General features: G+C 37.8%; 1 protein-coding gene across 1 annotated transcript in view; it reads left to right on the top strand.

Moving 5' to 3' along the window:
- Positions 1-2170: 2170 nt before the first annotated feature.
- Positions 2171-12723, top strand: part of slc16a1b (solute carrier family 16 member 1b) — a 41722-nt gene continuing 31169 nt past the window's right edge. The window contains exon 1 of the mRNA XM_081349332.1: positions 2171-2389. The gene's annotated coding sequence lies outside the window, so the exon portion shown is untranslated. The remainder of the gene's footprint in view (positions 2390-12723) is intronic.

Raw genomic sequence — 12723 nt, 5'->3', positions numbered from 1 at the left:
ACTGGTTGCATTATCACGCAATTCTTGACTTTGACACTTGAAACCATCCCTTGCTATGATCCAATAAGTAACATTTGCTGAGAAAATAAATGAATTGGTGATTTAGACTGAGAAAGGGCAATTGAAAGAGGTCAATAGGTACAATGACACAATGTACTATTCCTGTATAGGTGAAGTCTGAGATTTTAACGGTGGCAGTGATGGGTGTGTCTGCTCCTGATAAAGCCGTCCTTATGGCTTTCGAACCCTAAAAGATGATGAAAGCAAGTTACATAGAATGCCAGTCTTTGTTTAAAAAGAGAGTGCAAGAAAGAGAGAAAGGTTAGCATATTAATAATTTATTTATGCAGTGAATGAATAATGGAAGTGCTTGTTTTGAGCTGTGCTAAACATCATACTGAACTTACTACAATGTAAAAAAAAAATGTGTTGAAAAGGTAATAATTTCACATTTGAATCTAATTGATTTGACACGTGGATCATGTTAGCAATAATGTTTTTGGACATATGGTGCCTGTAGCGCATGACTATAGAGATCTGAGAGATTCCACTTGTATTGATGTCCACTCCTATTTAAAGTTGGAATGCTTGTGTGGGGAGTTTCCTGGAATTTCCGTTTTTTGATAGAGTTATTACTCTCACTCCTGGCCTCTATGAAAATATATCAGCTTCAATACATAAAAAAATATATTAAATCCTGATCATTGCTGTCAATCATAAACTAAAGACGCACCCACTATATAAAGGTGAACCATTGTAAACTGCATGTCTGTTGAATGTTCACACAAATGTTTCAGTAATTTCACAAATGCACAGTTGTGGTGAGAATGTCCAAATTGGACTATAATTATTCCAAATTAGATGTGCAAAATCATTTGAAGCAACTGAATTTCGCTTTGAGTCACGTGTGATTTATGTATGCGGCTATTCCGTATGTTCTACCAAGAGCTTCTTTGGTTATGGACTTTGTGGCCACTGTCTGTGTTTGCATGCCTGTGCACACCAGAAATATTCATATAAACAGAACAAGTTGTTAACCAAGACTTATTTTCAAAAAATGTATTTCATTTCAGTGTTCTTTTATATGTCAATCTCTGATTCAGTATGCAGGAATTTGTTCTCTTTGCTGCTGTAACTGGAACTCATGCTTATTAACAAAAGGCACTAATTAATCTCTGCTGGTACAGCACAGCAATTTCACATGCTGTCAACTGGAAATGAGAGAATGGGAGACAGCAGAATATTGGTGAATACAAAAGAAGCTGCAGACATTAACTAGTCTAAAAACATTAGGGATGCACTGATATAAAGATTTTGGCCGATACTAATAACCGATAATTCTTTATATTTGAAAGCCAATAACAGATATATTGGCCGATAAATCTAAACCCACATTTTTATATAATTTTTGAAAGTCTGATTTAAAAAAAAAAAGTCTCAACATTTAAAGCCATGTCCCAAGCACACAATTATAATGTTCTCATTATAATTTTATGTAGCCCATATGACAGACTTGTGCTGCATAGGTTGCACTTAACTGTATTTCTTTTTTCTTTTTAAGTGATTCCAATCATATTTCAAGCAATTCAAAACCATCATGGTGAACAGTGCGCATCTGAAGTGTCTCAGCAAAAGGAAATAATCCATTATTTTTCAGCTTAAATATATCGGCCCAATTTTCTCATCGGGTTCATTAAAAATGAACATATCGATAGATTTATCGGCCAATATATCGTGCATCCCTAAAAAACATCCTAAGGATGTCTAAGCATACTTTTAAACAATAATTTGGCTTGAGAAGTAATCTTGCATAAGAAATCATGTCTTTTCAAGGGTAGACTACAGCAAAAGTAGCCTACTGAGAAAATGTATGCCTACTTAAAGAAAGAAAAATACTGGAAGTAAAAAGTAGCCTATCCACATTAAATAGAATTTATAATAATTCGTAATTCACATAATTCGGCCAAAATAGTTTTCAACACGTTTCAGAGCTGGCCTGGAGTCAACTTCAGTTGAACTTTTACTTCCTGATTTTTAAATCACGCATTTTTCGTTATCATTAAAAAGGCAATGGGGTTGTAAATAACATATGGCATTAACTTAAAAGGGTCCCTGTGAAGTTTTAACATCACGTTCAAAGTCATCATAACTCCTCATGTCCTTGTAACTGGAGACTATATTGCAACAGCGCTCGTGGGGCCGTTCAGTAGTTGTGCGCATGCGCAGCAGCGTTTCTATCATAGACGAGCGGATGGGAAAAGTCACACCACACATATCCACGAATCCACGGAGCCATTCCGAGCTCTCCATGCTGCTCGGTGAACCGGGAGCTCACACCACAGAAGGATATCGCACACTTGCAACCGGAGCTGGTGAATGAAACGCGCAGGTATGTGTTTCCTGTGTGTATTTACAGGCTGTGGACCACACGGTCCGGCTGGAGAGAGAGAGGGATCCATTTAAAAGTACATCTGAAGCTTTAGAAGAACACAATGAATTAACATTAACTCTAGTGGTGCGAGCATGAACTCTGGTGGTGCGAGCACACTCTCTTTGTGATTCATTCGCGATGTTGTAGTGCGCGCGGACCTGCAGATTGAGACAGTTGTGGACATTTAAGACGGGCTGTTGAGTGAAAAGGGGGTTTGTGACCCTCCAACACCGAAACAGACCCTTCTCTCACAGACCAGTGGGTCTCAGTTATTACGTTGTTCGCTTTTCTCGCAGTTTGAGTTTATCGCCACGCTCACGTGTCACGTGCGCAATGAAGGATGTGGGGTGAAAAAAAATATAATTAAAAAAGCATCTGTTCAGTTGCGGATATATCCTTTGTTTTATCATTTTGATAGTTATTGGAAGATTACTTTTGTGCTTTCACTCAGTCATTTAGGCTTGTCTCAGGCTGGATCAAATCCTGATGAGATGCCTACCTAGATAAGTTTTTGAGCATCCGAGGCATGCGCTGTGTTTTATATGATGCCTTCAGATGCTTTCTAGGCAGGCATATCACCAGGTTTTGAGACATTGAGTAGCTTGTTTTTCAGAGCAATTTGGCCAGTTTGTATATTTCTTCTCAACCAATGTCACCAAGCAACTCGGACCAAAAGTGGGTAAGATAAACACTGATGGTCTGACTTTTAGAAACACACTGCTTGTTTGCCTTTTTAGTTCACCCAAAAATGAAAATTCTGTCAGTAATTACTCACTCTCATGTTCTTCCAACCCCGTAAGACTTTTGTTCTTCTTCGGAACACAAATTAAGATATATTTGATTAAATCTGAGAGCTGTCTCACTCCTCCATAGGCTTCTTGGTAATTGAAACTTGCCAGCCCAGAAAGTTAGTAAAGACATCATTAAAATAGTCGACTATTTTAAAAAAGTGACTACAGTGGCTCAACCATAAGTTTTATCAAGTGACGAGAATACTTTTTGTGTGCAAAGAAAACAAAAATAACAACTTTATTCATTTTTTTTTTCAACTTTATTCGCACAAAAAGTATTCTCGTCGCTCAATAAACTTATGGTTGAGCCACTGTATTCACTTGGACTATTTTAAACATTGTCTTTACTAACTTTCTGGGCCGGCAAATTTCAATTACCTAGAAGCCTATGGAGAAGTGAGACAGCTCTCAGATTTAATCAAAAATATCTTAATTTGTGTTCCGAAGATGAACAAAAGTCTTACGGGGTTGGAACAATATGAGGATGAGTAATTACTGACAGAATTTTCATTTTTGGGTGAACTAACCCTTTAAGATAAATTAGAGCTCCGCTTCCATTCGTGAGAGGAAACCGACACTCTGAATAAACAAATATTTGGGTAAAAATTCTAGCTGTATTTATATAGTCCATTTTCATAGTGCATTCTCATGAGGAGAATCTGATTTAGTTTATCAGCTTTTTATTGCAGGGGAAAGTTTCAACATCTCTGATATTTCATCATGAGCTTATTGGTATCATCAATGTTGCAAGCTAATCTCATGAGGTTAAATGTAGGTCGCCAAGTCACCTCAGATTGAATCAAACAGATCTCTACTCAATTTAGGAGAAGAACTAGCATGGAGAAGAACAATGGTTGGTAGAGATATGTCAGTGAGGTCAAAATGTGATAAGGGCACAAATGGTGGCACTCTGTGTGTGGTACTATCAGAAATCTGATATGACTTTGTCTCTGGAAATGGAAATCAGGCATAAGATGCACACACAATCATTACTTGACAAAAGAGCAACCTGAAACTATTTCAGTAATGAATTCCAGAAGGCTTCTGATGCAATTTAATTTCCAACCTTGACCCACGTTGAGAGTGTAAAGATAATCTCCCATAAATAAAACTGCGTATGTAATGTTTGTTTAAGTCCATTTGACTGGGCTGTTATGTGTTTGAGTTCTAGTTGGCTGACGTAAAGTTCAGCGGTCACGTCAGATTTGTAATTGATCAAAGGTTCACACAAGGGCAAATGTTGAGGTTGTGGGAGAAAAACGGGTTTAGCAATTCAAAAGAGTCACAAGATCACACAATTGAATTGATTTGTGTAGGATGCCAAACTGTCACCATCAAGCACACCGTGATGGATATTATATTTCGTTACAGGTATTGTTTAGGTGGCAATTAAAGGACGTTCTATTGTTGGATAGTTATGAATGCCACAAACTCACTGTTGCATGTGCATGTTGCACGTCCACTCTTAAAGTAGACACTCAAAATTCAGAGTCAATGGTTGTGACATTCATGGCTCGGCACGACTCGGCTCACTTTACTTTGGCTCGGTTTGCTTTTCCACTGCAGTTTAGTACCGCTTCAAAGTGGGTGGGATTATAGACTGATCGTTATAGTTGCGCCGACACCTCGTCTACTGACCACGATACAGCCATTTCTTTTTTTCAAGTTGCGTGAACCAGTCGTTTAAAGCAAGTCGTTTAAAAAAGTTGTGCAAACAAATGATTTGAAATGTTGTTGACTTTTTAAATCTAGCGGGTTTGGTGTCTCGTGTCACAAATTAAATTACGCTGGTAGTGAGGATTCTCTCTGACCAATCAGTGATCTGCAGTGTTTACACGTCACGCTTTAGTATTGGTATGGCGGCTTGCTTGGAACCTCAACTGAGGTAGGTACTTAAAAACTAGCTACTGTACTCAGTGGAACCCCACCCCCCCAAAAAAAGTGAGCCGTACCATGCTGTGTAAAAGCACCATCAGTCTTAGCAGCGGGAACGTATTGGGTAACTTAAAGGCTGTGGTTTAATGAAGGGGGGAAAAGATGAGCTTAAAGACATGCTTTCTCATCATCTATCTATTGAGTGTGTCAAGTTTGAGAATCAAAAGGGAATTTGAATGAGAATGGAGCAAAGGGGGAGGTGTGTATGGCTTGGGGCCGGTCCATCTGGCTGTTCCACTGTTCTCTTGGTGGTAAATGTTAATTCTATTGAGATGCGCACTCTTAAACACTTGTCAAAACCAAAAGCAGTGGTTCTGAACCTTTTTTTTACTCCAAGGCCTGCTTTGTCCACAACAATATTCAAAGGAGCCATAACTTTTAGAATATATTTATTCACAATTTCTACTCATTAAATATTTTAGAGCTTGGCATATCTTGTCAAATGTGTTCATTATAAAAATGCCCAAGATTTTATTAATGTACATGAATTGTACAGGTCTAGAAATCACACTTTTAAACTAAGGCCTCCTCATAAATCCTGGTATTCCAAGACCATGGGAATCCTGGTTCTTCAAAGTTTTTTTTTTTTTTTTTACGGGGGTGAATTAAAATAAATATCTTGTAGGGATGCACGATATATTGGTGTCAACCGATATATGCTCATTTTTGATGTTATCGACCCAATAAGAAAATTTGGCTGATATATTAAAGCCAATAAATTATTTCCTTCTGCTGAGAGACTTCAGATGCGCACTGTTCGCCTTTATGGTTTTTGAATTGATTGACTGGATTCTCTTAAAAAATGGAAAATACAGTTAAGTGCGACATGTGCAGCGCAAGTCTGTCATATAGGCTACATAAAAGGCTACATAAAATTATATTGAGAAGATAACATTATTTTAATTGTGAGACTTTTGTTTTTGTGTGAAGAGTGAAGAGGAACTTAAAAAATGACTTAAACCTATGAATGAATGATTCTTTTACAAATTGGATGGATTCTTGTGCTCAACTGACTCATTTAATCCGTTTGCAGCTTTCAACAGCGTTTATCAGTGTAGAATAAATTTTGTTCTATTCCTCACACAAAGTTATTTTATGACTCAAGAACTTGTATAGCAAGCATGTTTGGAATGGACTACTATTATGGTATTTTTTAGAGCTTGTTTGCCTTTAAGCTTGAAAGCTTCAGTCCCCATTTATTGTCCTTAATTGTCAGTGTAATTTTCATATTTGTGGGATGAATTATTGCTTTAACTCTGAGTGGAAGAGAATCTCTCTTCACATGTAAAGGTTATTGCTTTAGTCAAATGTTTCCTCGTCAGAGCCCTGTGGAGACAAACGTTGCGTATATCAGTCAGAGACCAATGAATGTTGGGGGAGTGTTTAAACCCACCTCTCAGGACTCAAGACTTTGAAGGGGCAAGTGATTTTAATGTCTTTGTGTATGTGTAAGTGCCTGTGATTTTTTTTTTTTTTTTTTAAAGGCTATTCCTTATACTGTGTGTGTGCTACTTGTTTCATCCGTTAATAATTAATCAGAGTCATATGAACGGCTCTTTCTATGTATTAATGATTGTGGGCCCACTTTTAGATTTCCATCAGGCATTATACTGAGCAGTCTGTTTTCAGAAGCAAATAACCTTCTGTGTGTGTGTGTGTGTGTGTGTGTGTGTGTGTGTGTGTGTGTGTGTGTGTGTGTGTACTTTGGCAGAGTGAATGGATGAATAAAGGATGTCACTCAGTACCATCCTTTTTGCTCTACTGAGAGTGAGAGACAAGGGATTGTGAAAAATAACATCAGTCTGATAGACTTTACAAGGCCTTTGGTTTCAATGAACTGTAAAAGTTCACAAAATTTAAAATGCATGTAAGCAAAACTTTGTTAAATGAACAGTCTGGTTTCTGACTAGAGGACACACATTATGATGCAGATTTCATGAGTGGTTCACTTATGACACATAGGTGTTGGATTTCATAAGAAGAGGAAATGGTTTGAGGAGTTCTTCAGGGTTGTTGCAAATATTTACTCATGTTGTCATGTCATTGCATATCATTCCATATGGCTTCCTTTTCTAATGTGGATGAATGTTAAGCTTTCAGAATTCAAAGTACCATAAAAGTATGGACCATACATCATAATTCTTCTGAAGCCATACAATAAATGATCCGTTCATGAATCTGTTCTCTCATGAGCCCACCAAGGAGAGAAGATTTTCATTGAATATAGACAATATCAGTCTGTTCAGAAGACTTAGAATATAGTGATACTTTAATAATGTGTTTTTTTTTTTTTTTTTTAAATCTGAACCCTACACTCCGTCCTTTGTAATTTCTTTTGTGGTGTTCCAAGTCATAGAGTGTAGTTTAGTAACACTGGTTAAGTTAAAACAATGGAGTATGTCCTCTCTGCAAATAACTTTTGACGTAAAGTCCTTAACCTAAAAGATTGTACACCAAGGCATAGGCTACATATTCATTTTATCACACTTTCCCCCCTGACTTTTTGACCATTAATGACTAAACATTAACACTTGTAAATTTGTTAGACCAAGAAGTTTCAGGAAACGATCACTTCCTTCTTTTGAGATGCAGCCAGATGTCATGCATCTATTGTCTTTGGTGAAATAAGATAATTCGCTTCAAGTAACCATTGGCTAGTAAAACATTTTTGGTTACTTACCAGACTACTGATATTGTGTGTGTCTGTGTGTGTGTGTGTGTGTATTAGGAAAATACAACTAAATAAACAAACTACACCACAGTCCCACAAATTCAACGTCACCATCATTAAGCTTCCAACAACTCTTTCAGTTTTTATCTAAACACATTTTCCCAGAATGTTTTAGTTGGAATAGTTTGTAAGAGCACAATTATAAGCATAGCTCTCAAGCGCTCATACATTATTTTCACTCGCTGAACACTCAGACTATCTATGCTATGCTAAACTTATACTTGGCCTCTTAACACACACACTGGCGAGTAAAATCTAAGAATCTGTTAGATATCCAATGGCTAATAATTATAATAATAATTAATAATTAACCCAATTAACTCAAATTGAAGATTTAGTCGCATATGTGAATGATTTACTCGCATTGTAGTGGGTTGTGATAAGCTTTAGTACTGCTCAATATACACTGTATAGCCAACTACCTGCTTTGTTTTTAAATAGTGCATGTTTAGCCTAATGTTTAAAAAAGTGGAGTCCCAGTTTACATCTTAAAAATAAATACGATTTTGCGTTATGTCTCAATTCTGGGCAGTCAAATCATGAGTCATATATTGAGCCATAGACATTGCAACATCTCACATTCATCCATCACACTCAGTATAAAAGATAAAATAGAGCACAATGCATTGTGGGATAAATTATTCTCCCACACTTATACAGATACTTTATCTCAGTAAAGAAAATGTGCATACTTAATGCAGCTATAGTAAGAATATAGTATATTCTTCTGAACATAGCTGATGCCTCTTATTATAATGGCAGCTGTAAACTGGTTGACCAGACCAGCGCTCTAGTCTAGACAGCTGTAATTGGCCATATCTAAAGTATTATCTTCTCTAAGTGGGTGACTACATATTTCTTTTGTTTATCTACCATGCTCTCTCTTATTACACTGTCATTGGCCTTTCTGCATTAATGTTCTGTATTTTAAACATTCCAACGGAAGATGCATTTAATGTTTACAGATGTTTTGATGGAGGTTGAATTGAAGGTTTATTTATATTCAGTAAGGCAATCTATTTATAATTCTTGGGATTTTGTTATTCTTTTGAGCATCTCAGAAATGCATACTCGTGTCTAGCATATATAAAGTTATAGGTTTTATGATGGTTTTATTTGTTGTTATCTGTTTTGTTCAGTGCCAGAGAGGACTGATGTTCACAGGGAGATCCAGTTCTACAAACTTATGTTAAGAACATATGGCATTTGGAACGTAGACTAAATGTCACCTGTGTTACAAATGGAGATTATGTATCAGGGACAGCGTAGGAAGTAGGGCCAAGAAAAGTGTGCCAAGAAAACATCCCCCACACCATCACACCACCACCACCAGCCTGCACAGTGGTAACAAGGCATGATGGATCCATGTTCTCATTCTGTTTACGCCAAAGTCTGACTCTACCATCTGAATGTCTCAACAGAAATCGAGACTCATCAGACCAGGCAACATTTTTCCAGTCTTCAACTGTCCAATTTTGGTGAGCTCGTGCAAATTGTAGCCTCTTTTTCCTATTTGTAGTGGAGATGAGTGGTACCCGGTGGGGTCTTCTGCTGTTGTAGCCCATCCGCCTCAAGGTTGTGCGTGTTGTGGCTTCACAAATGCTTTGCTGTATACCTCGGTTGTAACGAGTGGTTATTTCAGTCAAAGTTGCTCTTCTATCAGCTTGAATCAGTCGGCCCATTCTCCTCTGACCTCTAGCATCAACAAAGCATTTTCGCCCACAGGACTGCCGCATACTGGATGTTTTTCCCTTTTCACACCATTCTTTGTAAACCCTAGAAATGGTTGTGCTTGAAAATCCCAGTAACTGAGCAGATTGTGAAATACTCAGACCGGCCCGTCTGGCACCAACACTCATGCCATGCTCAAAATTGCTAAAATCACCCTTCTTTCCCATTCTGACATTCAGTTTGGAGTTCAGGAGATTGTCTTGACCAGGACCACACCCCTAAATGCATTGAAGCAACTGGCATGTGATTGGTTGATTAGATAATTGCATTATGAGAAATTGAACAGGTGTTCCTAATAATCCTTTAGGTGAGTGTATATTTCACATTCTTTCTGGGAAAGGAAAGCATCACAACTTCTAAAAGTGAACAGCAGTGTTTTAGCATTACATAAATAGTAATGTCACAAATCTGACAATGTCATTTTAACATCAATTTAAACATACAAAACAACTATTTAAATGCTATTTAAATTGTCAGACAGTGCGAGTGCTGCAGTGAGTTGTTTTCTGCAGCTTATTGAGCTTAACTCTTTTTAACGTCATGCAATTCACACCCAAGTAACAGTCATGTGCCCAGTTTATTCTTTGCTAAGGGAGTCGATCTGAAACTTTGTCTTTTCGCAACTTTTTGTAGTAGCCTATTAAAATGATTCAGATATCGCAAGCCGTTGCGATTAGGCTATGCAAAGCTTGATATACATATTACGATATGTACATTTGCGATTTTTCAATAATTTCTATTGAAAGATTCTGTATTTTCAGTTATCAGATTCATTTACATTGTGACTCAGATGTAATCCACTCTGTCTGTGTCTGCAAAGCTGTGTGCCAAATGGCCCATACAGATGAATGGCCCATTCAGATGTATGGCCCATAGAAACTGATTGGTGTGAATGAATAGAAAGAATCAGCATTGCTCAGAGTGGATTAGCAAGTTAGATTGATCTCCTGTGGGAGGTCCTAACAGGATTGTTGAAGGACGACATGCTAACATCGCTGCTGAAGGACTGCTACACTACAAACCTTCAATAAATTCTTCTCCCCACAAGAACTCTGGTCAAGCTTACTTATTTTATGTATTGGAGAAATCTAATACATTGGCGAGCCACTCAAACCACTGCTCGGCCAAATACACCAAAATCTAACGCTATATATCGTGCAGCCCTAGTATAGGAAGTGATATTTCTTTCAGACTTATTTAACAATTAAGCCATACAAAACTAGGGATATGCATTCTTATCATTTTGTATATTTGAGTACTTGACAGATTAATCACCAGAGTACTTATTTTTAACTACCTGTCAAGTTAATATGAGACTTTCTGCGATAGTTGGTGTATACACAGTATTTGGCCATACACCGTTTACATTACTTGCCCAACGCAGTTGTTGCCATCATGGCCTAATGGTTAGAGTCAGACTGGTAACCCAAAGGTTGCGGGTTCGATTCTCAATACTGACAGGAAATTACTGAGGTGGCCTTGCACCCCTTGAGCAAAGCACCTAGCCTAATTGCTCCCCGGGCGCCACAACAAAATGGTATGGGTTACCATACTTGGCCTTCAATACATGGCACTGCGGCACTAGCCCCACTGTCGTTTTGCTTTTTGTAGAAATATAAACCATTTTGTTTAATTGGATAAAGGATGCTACAATTATAAACTGAAAGCATCTGCTCTGCTCCATACAACAGGAGTCAGATTTCACTTATTACGTGATGAGAGTAAGGAAAGATGAGATGAATGATGGCGATGGCGGAGGATTTGGTGCGCAACAGATCCCTGAGTGTCATTGACAATAATTTCATCTTGTAAAATTTGCGTTCAGTGCCGCTGCTCCCTACACACATAGTAGACACTCTATTGTGAATTCACAAACTATTTTTATTCCTGTACCACCAGTATTCTTCCCTAGCCACCATTCATTGTGATGAATACCTGTTGTGTCCTGAATTATAAGAACATTTAAATCAGGCTGCTCTGAAAAACGTACCTGTTTGATTGGCCTGTTGAGAAACAGATTTGATTTAAATTGAAAAGCATGAACTGACATTTCAGTCTCCAAAGAATTTCACTTAAAATGTCATAATTTCATTTAAAGGGATACTTCACCGCTGGAAAGATGAATGTGTATTTAAATTGGGTCGTTTATGTAGTAGAAATGTGAAATTATTTTAGAAGTTGGTGCCTTCTAGACTGAGAAAAGGCAGAGAATGTATTTTTGGCTCATGTGGATGAAAGACAACAACTCCCAGAATGCACTTGCTTCGCTGCCCTACAAGGCCACTCCCAAGCCACGCCTACCGGTTACAGAGGGCAATATTGGAAGAAATTATACAACTAGGCTACTAGTTGACTCGAAACTGAAAAGACGCCATTTTATCGTGAGATGCCACCCCAGAAATCTCTCGTCTCAGGGGGACATGAGGGAGGGAAGCATGGTCATTCGAAAATATTACCGGGTTTCTACCAATACAAAGCTTAATGCTAATCGGTGTAGTATCCCTTTAAGTTTCAGAGAGCAAAGTGAAAATCCATTGAAAATGTGAACAGAATATGGAATAACACCATCATGGTGTATATGCAAAATGATCCATGTTTAATGGGATTTAATTAATGCTGGCTGATGATGGATCATCTGTTGACCAACTAGTCAACCATTCTGACTTATCCCAACTTTAGATTAAAGTCCCTGTAAAGGCAATTCTAAAAAAAAATTCTAAACACATTATAAATGTTAGAAATGTTTTGCTAAATCATATTACAAAGACTGTGCACTGTGAAGTACTGAATTGTGGAGTTAGACCGTTAAACAGTTTTTCACCATTGTTGTGTTTCTAGATTTTTTGGGCGGGGCTAAAACAGGGGCTCGATTACGCACTGGAGCCCCTGAGCTCCTGGACACGCCCCTACTTGATGACGCACTGGAGCCCATTCACATCAGTTTGCAACTCAATCGCGAGTTACTGTCAGTACAATTAGTTACTACATCCTACAGTTTGCTAGCTAGCTATGCTTTCGTCACGGAAATGCGTATTACCTGGATGCGATCACGTATAAAACAGATCGGTGTCCTTATTTAAATTTCCGAAAAACTATCATATCAA

The sequence above is a fragment of the Scardinius erythrophthalmus genome, assembly GCF_964197995.2.
Source record: "Scardinius erythrophthalmus genome assembly, chromosome: 20".
NCBI classification, from domain to species: domain Eukaryota; kingdom Metazoa; phylum Chordata; class Actinopteri; order Cypriniformes; family Leuciscidae; genus Scardinius; species Scardinius erythrophthalmus.
Note: the sequence above shows the minus strand (reverse complement) of the source record. Positions and strands in the feature narration are given on the sequence as shown.